Genomic DNA, 18528 nt, shown 5'->3' with positions numbered 1-18528 from the left:
TAACTAGGAACAAAAAAAAACCCAGGGTTGGGAAGCGACAAAGAATTTGCAATCCAACCCTGCTTGAAAGTTACCATAAAGAAGAGGAAACCAGGGTTGGGTATCATCAATTAAAAAAAACAATTTCTAATTATATCAAATTTATTTAAAATACATTATTTTTGCAATAAAAAATAAATTATTTACTTAAATTTTTTTATTTTTAAAAAGAGAAAAATCCTTGACATGTTGAATATTGTGAATTTTTAATAAAAAAAAAAAGAAAAATGAAAATAATTAATGCGAATAACTATTTTCAGAAATTGAAATTCAGGATTAATGTTTATATATTATAAATGAGAAGAAAGAGAGAGAGAGAGAGAGAGAGAGAGAGAGAGAGAGAGAGAGAGAGAGAGAGGAAGACTAATTTTAAAAATGTCATTCAAATGATTATATTGGTTTTCACATTTAGAAATTAGGATTTTATTTTAAGATAACATCATTTTAGTTAAACGTATAATAATAATTTAAACTATATATTTACTATATAACTATATTTTATTTAAATATTTGAAATATTTTATTTTTCAAATATTAAATATAAAATCAAAAAATAGTTATAAAAATCATTTCCAAAAATAGTTTAATTTTTTTTTTCCTAATAATATTTATTTGGATTTTGTCGATATACTAAAAGAAGGAGATCATTATAATTATAGATAATATGACCTAATTTTATTAATCTCAATTTTCTTTTTCTCCTTATTTTTTTTTGGTACTTCATCGAAAATGTGAAACTGTCAAAGATATAAATACAATATATCTTTCCTTCTCATTTCTTATTGATAAAATGAAAATCAATTTCCTATACTTATATACTTTGTATATATAGAGAGAGTATATCCGCATATTAAATGAAATAATTAAGTCGATTTCTATTTTCTTAACTCTCTTCACGGAAATGTAATTTATAGATAATTTGATTTCTGTTAAAATGGGGAAGACTCTATTTTCAAAAGCAAATGAATTTGATTTGTACAAAATCAAATGATTTATTGACCCAATTTAACTCGTAAGCCTGAGGTGGGGGAAAGATTTATTTCAAAACTTTTGTTATAAAATTTTCTAACGGAAATAACGTCAATCAAAGGAAAAATTATTATTGGCCAAAATTGACATTTAAAAAAAAAAAAAAAATTCATTGTGTGTAGCATAAATCATGGTAAAGGGGTAATAAATTTTTTTTTCCTTATAGTAACTGTGAATTTGCTACCCAGCTCTGTTTAAAAGTAACTAGAACGAAAAAAAACCATAGTAACTTTGAATTCGCGACCCAACCCTGTTTAAAAGTAACTAGAATTAGAAAAGCCATTGTAACTATAAATTTGCTACCCAACCCTGTTTAAAAGTAACTAGAACGAAAAAAAAGGCCGAATTTGTCAGTAAGTATCGATTTGCGACCCAATCCTGCTTAAAAGTAACTAGATCGAAAAAAAATCTAATATTATTTTTGATAGGAGGTAATTAATTTTTTTTTCTACCCAAAAACAATATATTGAAACTTATTGTGTCTGTGTTATTCTATTCGTCGTCAATTTTCTCTCAAGGAATAAAACAAGAATGCTCCCCTGCGGTTCCCAATTACCGTGACCAAAGTGACGTTTTCCCGGCCCCTCCTAAGACGATCTTCCATTCTCGAGAGGGTTGTAATTAACGCTGGCTAGCTTGCCTGCACGACACAGACGTATCTGTCTTACTCCAAGGCCTTTAACGTTTTCAAGAAGGGATAAAGGTTTCAGACTGAGTTTCTCCCCCTTAACCTCCCTCTCTTTGCTTTAATATATATATATATATATATACCGTTTTCGTAATTCGTGGTCCGTATAAGACGTAGAGCTCGGCTTTGCCTAGGTACCTAAAACGTTACCCTATTTCTCGACTATACCACATTCTCCTTAATTTAAATCCATTTCATTCTCCTTTATTACTTTGTTAGCTCCCATAAAATTGCCATTTCAAATTAGGCGCATTAATCGAATTTAATTGAGAAATATTAGGTTTTTTTTTAAATAAAAAAAAAGAATTTTAATTGTAACTTAACGTAACGTAAGTTAACGTAAAGTAACCGTACCTTACGTAAATTACCATAACGTAAATACCCTAACGTAACTTACCATAAAGTAACCTAACGTAACTTAATCCAACCTAACGTATCTTACCCGAACGTAACTTAACCTAGCGTAACTGTATCTAATGTAACTTAACCTAACCTAACTTTGCCTAACGTAATTTACTCTAACGTAATTTAATCTAGCGTAATTAACGTAGCTTAACTTTGCCTAACGTAAATACCCTAACGTAACTTAATCTAACTGAACGTAACTTACCCTAACTTAACATAACGTAACTTTACGTAACTTTGCCTAAAATAAATACCCTAACATAGCGTAGCCGTACCAACCGTAACTTACCCTAACGTAACGTAACTTTACTAACGTGACGTAACTTAACCTAGCGTAACTTACCTTAAAGTAAACGTGACCTAAATTAAACTAACCTTAACTTAACGTAACTTACTTGAAATAAATTAACCTACAATATACTAACCTTAACATTAACTTAACCCAACTTAATCCTATGTAACTTAACCTGACATAACCTATCCTAACATAAATTTAACTAATTCTAACATTGGCTAAAAGTAACTTGTTAAAGAATTTTGATAACAAAATTTACAACATATATTTATAAAAAAAAATAATGAAATAAAATAAAATAATAGTGAAAAAAAAATAAAAAATAAAATTCACTATGTGGTATAAAATTGAGAATGCTAGTCGCATTTTCCTCATTTACTGCATAATCCGGAGATAGTATTTCAGTTTCCTTTGATGTCTCCGGTTTTCTCGTCGCTTTCGTAATCTGAGGATGGGGCGTGACGCATACACGAATGTATGTAAACTTGGTACGAGGTTTGCGAGCACTGGCACCTGTCGGACAGCTAATCTTGAACACGTGTTTCGTTGTGTGCTTTCTGGCCTACTGCCAATGCACCAAGGGGGAAATGGTCATTGTACATCGTTGTGCTTTACCTCCCCCCTCTCTCTCTCACACACAATCTCTCCCTCTCCCCTCTCTTTCTCGCTTGGACTCGCGTTTGTGTTTGCTTTCACAAACATTTGGCATAAAAAAAAAATTTGCAAACGAACATTGACCCCTGTTTAATAAATTTCCGATAGAATTCAAATTTTTTTTTTATTTTTCAAATGTATTTTGATTTGTAATAAGTGGGGGTAAAATTTTGCTACCCAACCCTGGTTAAAAGTTACTGAAAGTAGGAAAACTAGAATATAGCAATTACTGTGGATTTGCGACCCAACCATGGTTAAAAGTAACTAGAATGAAAAAAGGCCGAATTTGGCAGTAACTATCGATTTGCGACCCAACCCTGCTTAAAAGTAACTAGAACTAAAAAAACCCAAAGTAACTACATTTTGCGACCCAACCCTGCTTTAAAATAACTAGAACGAAAAAAGACCCAACGTAACTATAAATTTGACTATATACCCAACCCTGCTTAAAAGTAACTAGAACCCAAAAGACCCAAAGTAACTAAATCTTCCTATCCAACCCTGCTTAAAAATAACTAGAACGAAAAAAGACCGAATTTGGCAGTAACTATGGATTTGCGACCCTACCCTGCTTAAAAGTAACTAGAACCAAAAAACACAAAGTAACTAAATCTTCAGTCCCAACCCTGCTTTAAAATAACTAGAACGCAAAAAGACCGAATTTGGCAGTAACTATGGATTTGCGATCCAACCCTGCGTAAAAGTAACTAGAATAAAAAAACATAAAAGTAACTAGAAAAAAAATCCAGGTTTGAGTAACAATAATACATTTACAACCCAGTTCTGCTTAAAAGTAACTAGGGACAAAAAACCAGGGTTGAGAAACGACAAAGAATTTTGGAATCCAATCCTGTTTGAAAGTTACCAAAAATAAGAAAAATCAGGGTTGAGAAACAACAATTCTTCGTCATTTCAGTGATTTTTTTCTCACTAAAATTTTTTCCTTTTCTTCAAGGAATAATTAACGACTTAATCTTTGCTTTTTCCGCGTCACACTAGTTACTTTTATTAACTCTTTTCATAACAAAAAAAATAATTTTTATCTAGAATTTTTTTTTCTTTGTTTTAGAATTAGAATAATTTTTTTTTCCAAAAACTATTAATGGAGAAAAAATTTTTCAAATACTCACACAGAGAGAACATGATATTTGACTTAAATGAAAAGTGAGTAATATTTGCGAGAATTCCGTTTAAAGCAGAATATAAATTGAGCTTTTATAAAAGTTGCATTTCATCAAGGCATATATGTATATATACACATAGAAAAGGGACGCTTCCTTTTTACACACAAAGTCACGTATGGGGAAATGGAAATAACAACCTTTACAATTTTTACTTGATTTTTGCCTCAGAGAAAATATTTCATCTAAAATGATAGAGAAGAATATGCAGTGTACTTTTTTTTTTTTCTTCTTCTATATAGATTTTTCGAGTATACTTTGAACGTGATTTCCTCGTGTCGAAATTCACAAACTATATTTACGTGTCTGCTTCGAAGTTTTGTATATATATATATAGTGAATAGTGCGACACAATCGACCCAAATCGAGAGACGTGTGAATTGTTCAAAGTGTGGCGCACCCAACCACTAGAAAATCTCTCTCTCTCTCTCTCTCTCTCTCGAGGGCATTCTCAATGGGCTTTTGAAAATTTTGCACTCGATATTAACAACATTATTGTCACAATTGTGTGTGTATTTTGCCTTATAAATTTTGTCACGTCAAATATAATAATTTTATTTGTTTCATATTGTTGGGAGGGGGAGAAAATTTTAGTGAAGTAATTTAAAGTAAATTGAAAAAGTCACTAGAAGGGAAGTCACACCTATGTACCTTAACCTAGTTAGTACCTTAACCTAGTGAGTACCTTAAGTTAGATAGTACTTTAACCTAGTAAGTACCTTAACCTAGTTAGTACCTATATTTACCTAGTACCTACCTACCTAGTACCTTAACCTAGTTAGTACCTTAACCTAGTTAGTACCTTAACCTAGTTAGTACCTTAACCTAGTTAGTACCTTAACCTAGTTAGTACCTTAACCTAGTTAGTACCTTAACCTAGTTAGTACCTTAACCTAGTTAGTACCTTAACCTAGTTAGTACCTTAACCTAGTTAGTACCTTAACCTAGTTAGTACCTTAACCTAGTTAGTACCTTAACCTAGTTAGTACCTTAACCTAGTTAGTACCTTAACCTAGTTAGTACCTTAACCTAGTTAGTACCTTAACCTAGTTAGTACCTTAACCTAGTTAGTACCTTAACCTAGTTAGTACCTTAACCTAGTTAGTACCTTAACCTAGTTAGTACCTTAACCTAGTTAGTACCTTAACCTAGTTAGTACCTTAACCTAGTTAGTACCTTAACCTAGTTAGTACCTTAACCTAGTTAGTACCTTAACCTAGTTAGTACTTTAACCTAGTTAGTACCTTAACCTAGTTAGTACCTTAACCTAGTTAGTACCTTAACCTAGTAAGTACCTTAACCTAGTTAGTATCTATACTTACCTAGTACCTACCTACTTAGTACCTTAACCTAGTTAGTACCTTAATCTAGTTAGTACCTTAATCTAGTTAGTACCTTAACCTAGTGAGTACCTTAAGTTAGATAGTATACTTTAACCTAATACCTACTTATCTAGTACCTACCTACCTAGTACCTTAACCTAGTTGAGAAAGTGTTTATTTTTAAAAAAAGATTTTTTTCTTCCCAACCCTGTCATATTCAATTGGGAAAAGAAATTAACTAGATTTACCCAACCCTGATGTGTAATTTTAGGTAAAAGTCCTAGAAAAAGTAGGAAATAAGTTTGGGAATTATTGAAAGTATTTTTTCCCTACCCAACCCTGTATTTTCAAATTTTACATCTCTAAAAGGAGGTTTTTACTACCCAACCCTGTATTATCCGCAGTTGGAAAAAGAAATTAACTAGAACGATCCAATCCTAGAACTAGAACTTACAAGGTTATTTTAGAACCTACAAGATTATTTTAGAACCTATAAGATTATTCCTACAATCTTATTTTGGAACCTAAAATGTTGTTCTAGAACCTACAAATTATATTAGAACCTACAGAGTTATTCTAGAATAACTATTATATATAATAATTATTTTAGAACCAACAAGGGTACTTTACAACTTCTAAAGTTATTCTAGAACCTAGATGATTATTTTATAATTATTTTTGAACCTACAATGTTTTTTTTGGAATCTTCTTAGAGTCTACAAAATTAATCTAGTACCTTGGAGGTTCAAAAGAAAACCTTGTCGGTGCCAGAGTAACCTTGTAGGTTACTTGTTGGTAACCTTGTGGGTTACTAAAATGAGAATCTTCGTCTTCGTCGTCGTCTCGTCTCAAAAATCTCAAGACAAACTGGATGCCCATAAATATTGTGTTACAGAGGTATCGACAACATATCCGGTACGATTACCGGTGGAGGAGTGGTGAAAAGATGAGTAGGAAGGAGAAGAAGAAGGAGAAAAAAAAAGAAACTAAAGGAGAGGAGAGGAGGGATAAAATGGGTGGACTCTCAGCCCTTCAAAGCCTTGCAATAGGACGTCAGTTAAAGGAGTAATGTGTGGGATGAAGGTGAAAGGGAGAAGGAGGAAAGGCTATTCTGTTGGTGGTTCCATTGCACGCGGATAGGAATGGGCGCGTGTGTATATAACAGGCAATATTTCGTGGTTGGGCAGCTACCATCCCAACAATGCTATCAGTCGTGCCGTTTCGCCTCAGCTCTTCGATTCAATCCCTTCGCTCCACCTCACTCCTCCATCGTACACCTTCCTCTACCTTTCTGTCATTTCCCCTTCCCCCCCCCCTCTCTCTCTCCCTTTCCAAACTCTATCGTATGTTTCTTCTCGTCGCTTATCCTTCTCTCTCTTTCTCTCTCCTGTCTTTTTCTATCTCTTTCCTACCAATGCGGTAGAGAATAATGGTTTTTCGTTCGATCGTTTCTGCCTGGTTCTCGAAAAAAGAAAACGCGCAAAATGGAAAAGGCGGTGGGAAAAGAGAGAGAGAGAGAGATCCGAACCGGTAGATTGAATTGAAAATATGTGATTCGGCAGCGTGTAAAGTCGTCAGGCTTTTCCCAGCCGCTTTTGAAGCTCGTCGAATCAGGTACTTTATATAAGGAAACCCGTTATTCTTCGAGAACCTCTTCTCTCTCTCTCTCACTCTCTTCCTTTTCATGACTTTTTTCTGTTTTCCCGGATTTTCCACGACCGAACGTTTCTTGAGGATAAAGAGAACGTCATTCGTCTTTTCGTTGCGCTTTTTGAAATTGAACTTTCGCTTGGAATGCTCAAAAGATTTCTAAAAGCTTTTCTTCAAAAAAAAAGGAAGAGAGAGAGAAGAAAAAAAACATGTTGTTTTGGTATTGTATTCATACCAATTTTTCAAATACTGACATATTTCTACGAGGAAATATTAAGTTGAAATTGAAACAAGCGCAACTCAACCCTGGGTTGGAAAATTGATTATTATGATTACAAGACAAGGGTTGAGTATAGGTATGATTAGATATTTACAAAGATAGTCGCGTTTCCCATCCCTGTTACTCTGTGTAAATTTTGTGTTTCTATTAAATTGAGAAAATTTGGAAAAATTTCGAGTTTACCAACCTTGTACCCTCAGTGAATCTAGGGGAATTTTTATTTGAGAATAGATACTACCTACTACCTACCACCTAACCGACCTATACTACCTACCTACCTACGTACTATACCTAACCTACCTATTACCTACCAACCTATACCTACTATCTACTTCCTACCTACTACCAACCTACCTAGTACCTTAATCTACTTAGTACCTTAACCTATACCTTAACCTAGTTAGTACCTACTTTCCTAGTAACTACCTACCTAGTACCTTAACCTAGTTAGTACCTACTTACATAGTACCTACCTTCCTACCTAGTACCTTAACCTAATTAGTACCTACATACTTAGTACCTTAACCTAGTTAGTACCTACTTACCTAGTACCTACCTTCCTATCTAGTACCTTAACCTAGTTAGTACCTTAACCTAGTACCTACCTAGTACCTTAACCTAATTAGTACCTACCTACTTAGTATACCTTAACCTAGTTAGTACCTACCTACCTAATACCTTAACCTAGTTAGTACCTACCTACTTAGTACCTTAACCTAGTTAGTACCTACTTACCTAGTACCTACCTTCCTATCTAGTACCTTAACCTAGTTAGTACCTTAACCTAGTACCTACCTAGTACCTTAACCTAATTAGTACCTACCTACCTAGTACCTTAACCTAATTAGTACCTACCTACTTAGTACCTTAACCTAATTAGTATACCTTAACCTAGTTAGTACCTACCTACCTAATACCTTAACCTAGTTAGTACCTACTTACCTAGTACCTTAACCTCGTTAGTACCGTCTTACCTAGTACCTATGTACCTAGCACCTTAACCTAGTTAGTACTTACCTACCTTACCTACTACTAATAATTATTAGTAAATATTAGTAAAGACTAAGGTAAAGGTAAAAAGTAATGGTGATGAAGAAGGAAAAGGAGGAAAATGGGGGAAGGAAAAGGTTAAATAGAATGAGAAGGTAAAAGAGAGGAAAAGGACGAAGGATAGGAGAGTAAAAGGTTCAGAGACGATGGACCATGGAGGCAAAAGTACAGGAAACTAGCTGCACGTGACAGTTGCTTGGGGCGTTTTAACTCTCAGGCGTTTCAATTCTCTCCCACATATAGGCAACGAATTTCTCTCTCTCCCTTTTGTTTATTGCCACCCCCCTCTCTTCCTCTCTCTCTCTCTATATATATATAGTTCGATCCCTCGGTGTGCTATTGCCTCGGGCTACGAATTGAAGGACTCAATAAATATTCACTAGCCACTTTCGGTATAGTATAGAGGATATCGTCATTCCTATTCTCCTGACGAGTTACTGTGATTTGATTTTGACGAAATAACGATTTGAAAGAGCCGCGAAGCCGGGAAGGACCCCTCCCCCCTTCAAAAACCCTTCTTTTCAATTTTCTCCCCCAATTCGTTAATCCGATAGCTCCCAGCCTTTCTCTCTCTCTCTCTCATCGAATCATTGCATCTCAATCAGTTAAATTGTCCGGAAAACTCGGAACAATAACGAATTCTTAAACAAACGCTACCTTAATCACTTATTTATTTTATTCGCTTTCTTTTTTTTTTGGTAATGTTGTCACGTCTATGTATTTTCTTTTTTTGTTTCAATTTAAAAAAAAATAAATAATAGAAAATAAATAAATATAATAATAATAGTACCTACCTACTTAGTACCTTTACCTAATTAGTGCCTACCTACCTAATACCTTAACCTACCTAGTACCTTAACCTAGTTTGTACCTTAACCTAGTTAGTGCCTTAACCTATTTAGTACCTTAACCTAGTTAGTACTTACCTCGTACTTACCTACCTAGTACCTTAACCTAGTTGGTACCTTCACCTAGTTAGTACCTTAACCTAGTTAGTACCTTAACCTAGTTTGTACCTTAACCTACCTAGTACCTATCTACTTATAATTAATAATAACAATTAATAATAATTATTGATAATATTATTACTAATTAATATAAATAATTATTAATAATACTGATAATAATAATAATAATAAATGAAAATAAATAAATAATATTAATAAATAAATTTAATAAATTTTACGAATTTGAGAATTTACAGAGAAACAAAATTGATTTTATACACAAATTTATTTTTTCTAATTTTTAATTAAAATTTTTTTTTTTTTTAGAAATATAATTTTGAAATTTGTAATATTTACTAATCTATTTTTTTTTCTTTTGTTTCAGGTAAGTGTTGCCAGTTGTTGTATAAAATATTGAATTTAACAATATTTGCCGTTCACATATATTACAGACGCATAAAAAAGGTAAGATGACAAAATACGTTTAAAAAAAAATTAAATTTTCAAAAATATAACACGGAAAAAAAACTTTATCTGAAACAGCTAAATTTTTGTCTACAATAGCGAAAACTTTTGTTGATTTAGTGAAATATATATATATATCGCTGTTTCAGTGAAAGTTGTCGCTGTTGTAGGTGAAAATTTTTTAATAAGGAAATTTTTGAAATTTTTTATTTTAATTATCAAATTAAAATTTTTAAATTAAAAAAAAGTAACGCACTTGTTGCATTTTATATATGAGACAAACAAATTCCAAAATAATTGTCTCTTGTGAACCACGCTATCTCGATTCATATATATATATATAGAGAGAGATCATATAGAAGTGAAGTCTGTATAAAAAATATTTTCTTTTTTTTTTCTCTCTTGTACTTTGTCTGTGAAAGTAAACTGACGTTACACTCAGTAATAAAAAAAATAAAAAAGAAAAGGGAAAGAAGTTACCAACCCGGTGACTTACGATCCACGGTGGAAAACTTTCTTTTCGAGTTTTCCCCCGAAACTTGACTTTGTTCTTCGCTCGGCAAACTTACCGTGGAGATGGACGTCACTTTCAGAGATGCATTGCAAGGTTAGATTGTTGGAAATATATATATATATATATACATATATATTTGTGTGCAAGAAAGTACAGAGTATTTTGTACTTGTCGGAAATTTACATTTTACTTGCCAATATTGTCTCAGTGTTCTGAAAAAACTAAAATTTATACGATTTTTAAAACATACAATGTTATTTTGGAACCTAAAAATTATTTTAGAACCTACAATATTATTCTGGAACCTACAATGTTATTCTAGAACCTACAAATTATTTTACAACCTCAAAGGTTATTCTAGCACCTATAAAGTTGTTCTGGAACCTACAAATTATTTCAAAACCTACAAATTATTTTAGAACCTAAGAGGTTATTCTAGAACCTACAATCCTGTCCTGAAACCTACAATGTTATTTTAGAACCTACAAGGTTATTCTAGAACGTACAAAGTTATTTTAGAACCTACAAGATTATCCTAGAATCATTTTAGAACCTACAACGTTTTTCTAGAACCTACAATGTTGCTCTGGAACCAACAAATTATTTTAAAACTTACAAAGTTATTCTAGTGTATTTTTACAACCCACATGTTATTCTAAAACCTACAAATTATACTAGAACCTACAAGCTTATTCTAGAACCTCCAAGGAATTAAATTAAGAACATTCTAAAAAAAACCTTGCAGGAACCAAAATAGTTATAAAATGACTTTCAGAAAAAATTTTAGGTTCCAGCATAACATTTTGTAGGTTGTAAAAATATACTCGAATAATTTTGTAAGTTGTAAAGTAACCTTGTAGGTTCTAAAATAATTTGCAGGTTCCAGAGCATTATTATAGGTTCTAGAATAACGATGTAGGTTCTAAAATAATTCTACAATAACCTTATAGGTTCTAAAATAATTTGTAGTTTCTAGAATAACATTGCAGGTTCCAGATTAATATTGTAGGTTCTAAAATGTTTCTAGAATAACCTTGTAGGTTCCAGAATAACATTATAGGTTCTAAAATATTTCTAGAATAAACTTGTAGGTTGTAAAATAACTTTGAAGGTTTCAAAATAACTTTGTAGGTTGTAAGAAGATACTCGAATAACTTTATAAGTTGTAAAGTAACCTAATAGGTTCTAGAATCTTTCTAGAATAACCTTATAGGTTCCAGATTAATATTGTAAGTTCTAAAATGTTTCTAGAATAACCTTCTAGGTTCCAGAATAACATTATAGGTTCTAAAATATTTTTAGAATAACCTTGTAAATTCTAGAATAATTTGCAGGTCCAAGAATAACCTTGTAGGTTCTAAAATAATTTATAGGTTCCAAAATAATTTTGTGGATTCTAGAAAACCTTGTAGATTCTAGAAAACCTTGTAAGTACTAAAATATTTCTAGTATAATCTTGTAGGTTCTAGGACAATCTCGAAGGTTCTAGAATAACCTTGTTGGTTCTAGAATAATTTATACACTGAAAGAAATTTCATAGGAAAAAATAACAAAATGCGTATTACATTTTAATATATTCTTTTAGAATTTAGGGAAAAGTGTACTTTTTATTAAAATTCAATATACTTTATATTAAAGTTCCAACTTAAAATCTTTTTTCAAATATTAATAATTATTGTAGAAAGAACGTAAAAAGATTACCAATATTTGAAAATATTATATTAAATTCTCATAGAGTTGTTGCATTATATGGAATGTAGCGTTCTAATATTTGTAAAACTTTATACGAAAAATTCAGAATGTCGGAAGAAAAGGGAAAAAAAGTGGAAACTCGGACGTTTCCGTTAATTCTCGGGAGGAAGAGGAGTGAGACTAGGAACAACACATTCACACTTACGATACAGGTTAACACACATACTAATGAACACGCACGTTCATTTCGCTTATACATAGACATTACACGATCGCAACGAAACCTACACTTACAATTCTATACGCATAACGATAAATTTCGCTGGGGGTCGGCATATATCGTTTTCTTATATACTAACTACTGAATATTTTTACCACTTGCGAGAAAGAAGTTTACTTATAATAACTTAATAATAAAAAATAGTTTACTAGTGCCAATGGTGTAATTTTATAGAGGTTACGCTGGGTTCATTTTTATTATTAATTGTTTATATAGATTTTTCTTTTTTTTCAGATTAAAAATTATGATTGTTATAAAAATTTTTATTGCAAATAAAAATCAAATAATTGTAAAGATGACATCAAAAAATAATAATTAATAAAAATAATAATAAATTTAATAATTATAAATGTTTTCTGTGGCACTATAAACATTTGAAACACGTGTGTTGACAGTTGATAGGTACGTTCTGCTGGTTAACAACACTTTCGAAAATCGGATCAAGTCGTAGAAGTTCGAGTAGGACACGAAGCCGCAAACAGACAGAACTTCGGTTAAATTCGTAGTCTCTCGGGAAAATCCGTGACTTTTAGTATAAAGTTTTACAAAATGTGAAATAAGTATACGGATATATGTTATTTTTCTTACTATTTTGTGAAATTATTTATTATAATATTTCGTATTCTGTGAATTCATAAAGAAAATACTAATTTTTAAAATAAATATACTAATTTTTATTTCTTAAAATAATAGTTACTCTTAAATTCATTATATATTTTCATAAAAACTGTAATAGTAATCAGTATAGGTGCACTTTTTCCCTAAATTGTAACATTTATATTAAACTCTAATATGAGTTTAATACTTAGTAGTATGAATTTTCTTTCAGTGTAGGTTCCAAAATATTTGTAGTATAATCTTTTAGTTTCTAGGTCAATCTGCGAGGTTTTAAAATAACCTTGTAGGTTGTGGAATAACCTTTTAGATTCTAAAATATTTTTAGCATAACCTTGTAGGTTCTAGAATAACCTTGTAGGTTTTAAAATGACCTTTTAGGTCCTAAAATAATCTTGTAGGTTCCAAATATAACCTTGTAGGTTCCAAAACAACCTTAAAAAATTTTTTTTTCCTATTGAAGACCTTAATTCTAAATAGTATCACGTTTGTAACTTTTAGAGAGAGAGAGCGAGAGAGAGAGAGAGTAGGAGAGTGAGTGAGAGATAGTGAGTGAGTGAGTGAGATTGAAGACAATCGGGTGGAGATTCCCTTTTGCCTTGTCAATTAGAGGAGAATGCCTGTCATTTCTATTGTCACTGTACGATGCGAATCTCTCTAGCCAGGGGTTCTGATTAACGTCGTAATGCAATACGCGTGTAATGCTACAAAGGGGTCGAAGGCAACCCCAAGTAATATACTCCGAGGCTGACGCCTATATAGCTCATCACGTTCCGACTTTTTCTATATATATATATATATATATACATACATATATACCAACTTTGTACACTAAGTAAGACCTTGCGAATTGAAGGGGATTGGAAACAAGTTTAAAAGACTTAAATCCACTCTCACGCCATTCAAAGAGATGATGAGGGGCAAAAAAAATTTGGTTCCTTTGTTGGCGCGACAAACTTTTAATCCTAATTGTCATTAAAAAAAAATTTTTTTAGTATTGAATTAGGTTCAAATTAGGTAAAAATAGGTCCATTTTAGGTTCAAATTAGGTGAAAATAGGTCCATTTTAGATTTAAATTAGGTCCAATGTAGGTACAAAGTAGGTTGAATGTAGGTTTAAAGTAGGTTCAATATAAGTCTTCTCTAGGTCCAAAGTAGGTCAAAGTAGATTTAGGTTTACATTAGGTCCAATGTAGGATAAAAATAGGTTCAAAGTGGGTTTAATATAGGTCTTATTTAGGTTCAAAGTAGGTCAATTTTTGGTTTAAATTAGGTTCAATGGAGGTTCAATATAGATTCTCTGTAGGTGCAAAGTAGGTTTATTGTAGGTATAAATTAGGTTAAATGTAGGTTCACAGTAGGTAAAATGTAGGTTCAAATTTGGTTCAATATAGGTTCTTTGTAGGTTTAAATTAGGTTAAAAATAGGTTTCAAGTAGGTTCAAAGTAGGTTTAATATAAATCCAATTTTGGTTCATAGTAAGTTCAATATAGGTACTCTATAGGTCCAAAGTAGGTCAAAGTAGGTTTATTTTAGGTTTCAATTAGGTTCAAAATGGGTTTAAAGTAGGTACAAAGTAGGTTTAATATAGGTCCAATGTAGGTTCAAGGTATATTTAAAGTAGGTTCAAAGTAGGTTCAATGTAGGTTCAAAGTAGGTTCATAGTAGGTTTTAATTAGGTTCTAAGTAGGTTTATTGTACATTTAAATAAGGTATTTAAATACAATAATAATAATAATAATAATAATAATAAAAATATTTTTTTACAACAAATTTTACAAAAATATTTTAATGTTAATATAAATAATTTTTGTTTAAAAATTTACATTATTATCAAACAAAATATTTTTGACAAAATAAAATGAAAAATTGAAATAATATATTTTTTAATATTCAAAATAATTAAATAATTAAATAAAATAAATTAATTAAAAAAAGAGAAACGTAATTACCATTATTATTAAATTAAATTATATATTATAATTTTAACAAAACTAAAAAAAAAAAAGAACGAAAAAATTTTTAATTAATATCGAAAATTCTAAATTAATTATGAATCGGAAATTAATTTTCTGAAATATATGAAATTAAAATAAATACACTTGATTACCATTTCAAAATCTATATTTATTTGCATCAATGATAAAATTTTGTGTACATTATATTTTGCGCTTTATATAATAAATAAATAAAATATTTTAATATTGATGCTTACTTTTTTTTTTTTTTTTTTTTTTTTTAACAAATTCTATTTAAAAATGTACATATAAAATTAAATGGTAAAAAAATAAAATACATGAAAAATTTGCTTTTAAATATAAATAATAATAATTGTTTTTATCATTTTTTTTAATGTTTTCTTTTTTTTTTTAAAAAAAAAAAATTTTATTATTGAAACTAAAATTTTTGAGAAAACAAATTTTTTTTCTATAATTTTTTTATTTAAAAAATATTTTTGTTCTAAAATTTTTTTGATTAAAAAAAATTTTTTTCTATAATTTTTTGGTTTAAAAAAAAATTTTTTGTTTTTAATAATTTTTTTGTTCTAACATTTATAAAAAGCAAATTTATTTCGTAGATTGAAAAAAAGAAAACGATAAAAAAAAATTGTCGTTGAAAATCAAAAAAGTTTTTAAATAAATTTGATTTTTTTTTTTTTTGTTTTTTTCCTTCGAGTTAAAAAAAATCCAATTCTCCAAAATGATATAATAATAAAAAAAAAAACAATAAAACGGGATGACTTGTCAAATTTTTGCTGTCAATTTTTTAATTAATTAATTTCTTTTTCTCTTTATCCTGTTGTTAATTTTCCATTTTTGAAAATTAATTCTCTCTCATCGTCAAAATTTGTTGATTCGATATTCTGGAAAAAATAATATTTTTCTCATTCACATTCTTGTGGATATATAAATATTATTATAATTATTTTCAACGTGTTAACCAACGAGCGAGAAATTCGTTATCAAAATTTAGTTGAATATTATTAAAATATATTTGTTCATTAAAAAAAAAAAAAAAATTTTTTTTTTAATTCCCAAATTAATTTTTTTTATAAAACAACAAACATTATATTAATTAAAATAACAATTAATAATTTATAATTAACAAATATAATAATTACACAATTTAATAAATTATTAAACAATGAATAATTAAGTAGCAAAAGTGATCAGTTAACAATTATCATTATTATTATTATTATTATTATTATTATTATTATTATTATTATTATTATTATTTTTATTATTATTATTATTATTTTTATATTTTTATTATTTTTATTATTATTTTTATTGTTAATGGTTATTATTTATTAAATGTTTAATGAATTGTTTATTTAATTGCTCATTTATTATTTTATTTGACAATAGTTTGGTATAAAATAACAAATTAGCGATCAAATAAACAATTAATTAAACATTTAATAAACAATTAAAAAAATTAATTAATAATTTAGTAAATAATTCTTAAAATTTTGTTTTTGTAATAATTATTACAAATTTTATTATAATTATTATTGTGATTATTTTTTTATAACAATTTTTTTTATAATAAACAATAATTAATAAAAAATAAATAGTAAATAGTAAACAAATAGTAAAATAGTAAAAAAAAATAGTAAAATAGTAAAAAAAAAATAGTAAATTCTCACCTGTTATAATCGACAGAGTCGTCATATATGTAAATAAAAAATTTTTTTTCGACTTTTTCAAAATGAAATTGTTTTTCATTTCCTTTTTTTTGTCGAAAATAATTTTTTCGTCGTAATTTTTTTTAAAAATTAATTTAATTAAATATCGTCATTATTTTTAATACTATTATTTAAATTATGATTTAGTCATTAAAAAATCGTATTCTATTCGATGCAATTGTATTATTTTGATAATAAAATTTTGTCTCAAGTACAATATCGCCATTAAATAATTCAATGGGTATTTTTAATAATTCAGGTGCTGTTAATGTACGTTCACCCATACTACTTGATTCAAATGACCATTCATTAAATAGACGATCTTTTAAAAATAATTTTTGCTCCATACGAAACCAATTCATTGGTCTTATTGTTGAAAAATTCACTTCACGTATAATACGTCCACATGTTTTTGGCATCCATGCACGTAATTCTTCACTTGGAAATGTAAGATCGTCATTTGCCTCCCATAATATTTCTGTTGATTTTGCCTCACGTAATTTCATCCAATGTATTTTAAATCCAATTGGATTTTGATTTGTTGAATGTGGCATATTCTCCAGGATGATTGTTTTAAAAAAAATTTTTTTTTTTTATTTAATTAATTTTAATTTTTTTTTTTTGGATTTTGGATTTATTTTTTAATTTTTTGGTTAAAGAAAACCTTGTCCTTTGACAAAAATTGACAGACTGATTTAATATTGGTGATAATTGGTATCATTAAGGTTCCCCCGCCCCCTGTTTTAAAATTTTTATTTTTTTCCAAAGAGTAGGGGAAAATTTTCTGATTTCTCTATCTCTTTCTCTCTCTCTCACATTATCTCTTTCACATTTCTCATTAAGATATAAATATTTGTCAATATAGTGTGAAAATATAGATATATAATTTAATATTAATTACTATGTAGGTTAATTAAGATTTTTTTTTCAAAATTACTTTTTTTTTTAAAATTAATTTTAATTTATTTCATATAGGCAAAAAAACATTTTGTTATTTTAATTTAATTAATATCTAGAAAACAAATTATTTTTAATTAAATTTTAATTTTTGACTATCTTTGTGTGAAATGGAAAATTTTTCCCTATATGTCGTAATTGGTAAACAATAGTTGACTGTTTAGGATTTACTTTCTGTTTATGAATTTTATAATAATACATTCAAATTAGAAATATAATTATTAAATAGTATAAAATTCTATTATTAGAAGCTCATTAAAATTTTTGTAGATATTTTAAATATTAATCAAATAAGAATATGTGAAATAATTTTTTTTTTTTTAAAGAAAAGAGGACAATAAGTAATTTTGATAAAAAAAATAAAAATATTATTAAATAAATAAATTCTAGAAAAAAAACATTTAAGGTTGTAAAATAATTTTCAAGGTTGTGTGAAACTACTTTGTAGGTCCTAGAATAACTTTAAAGGTTCTAGAACAAATTTTAATTTTAATCAAAAAAAAATTCTGAAATCTGCAAGATTACTCTGGTACCCATAAAGTTAGTCTAAAACCTACAAGGTTATTTTTGAACCTAGAAAGTTACTTTAGAACCTACAAGTTTATTTTAGAAAGTACAATCATATTCTGGAACCTACAATGTTATTCTAGAACCTACAAACTTAGTTTAATGCCTACAATATTATTCTAGAACCTGCAAACTTAGTTTAGTGCCTAAAAGGTAATTTTAGAACCTACAAAGTTATTCTAGTATTTACAAGGTTATTTTAGAACC

The 18528-nt window shown here is 29.0% G+C and overlaps 1 protein-coding gene and 1 long non-coding RNA gene across 13 annotated transcripts in view; one reads left to right on the top strand and one right to left on the bottom strand.

Annotated features, from left to right (window-relative positions):
- LOC127277523 (CUGBP Elav-like family member 2) overlaps positions 1-18528 on the top strand; it is a 282967-nt gene that overhangs the window by 56821 nt on the left and 207618 nt on the right. The window lies entirely within an intron of this gene.
- On the bottom strand, positions 15213-17574 carry LOC127277553 (uncharacterized). The gene is made up of 2 exons (XR_007842375.1): positions 16759-17574; positions 15213-15969 (listed from the first exon to the last, which is right to left on the bottom strand). It is a non-coding gene; the product is annotated as an uncharacterized LOC127277553 (long non-coding RNA).

Source organism: Leptopilina boulardi, unplaced genomic scaffold (assembly GCF_019393585.1).
Source record: "Leptopilina boulardi isolate dan_hultmark-lab unplaced genomic scaffold, ZJU_Lbou_2.1 LbouV2_169, whole genome shotgun sequence".
Classification (NCBI taxonomy): domain Eukaryota; kingdom Metazoa; phylum Arthropoda; class Insecta; order Hymenoptera; family Figitidae; genus Leptopilina; species Leptopilina boulardi.
Note: the sequence above shows the minus strand (reverse complement) of the source record. Positions and strands in the feature narration are given on the sequence as shown.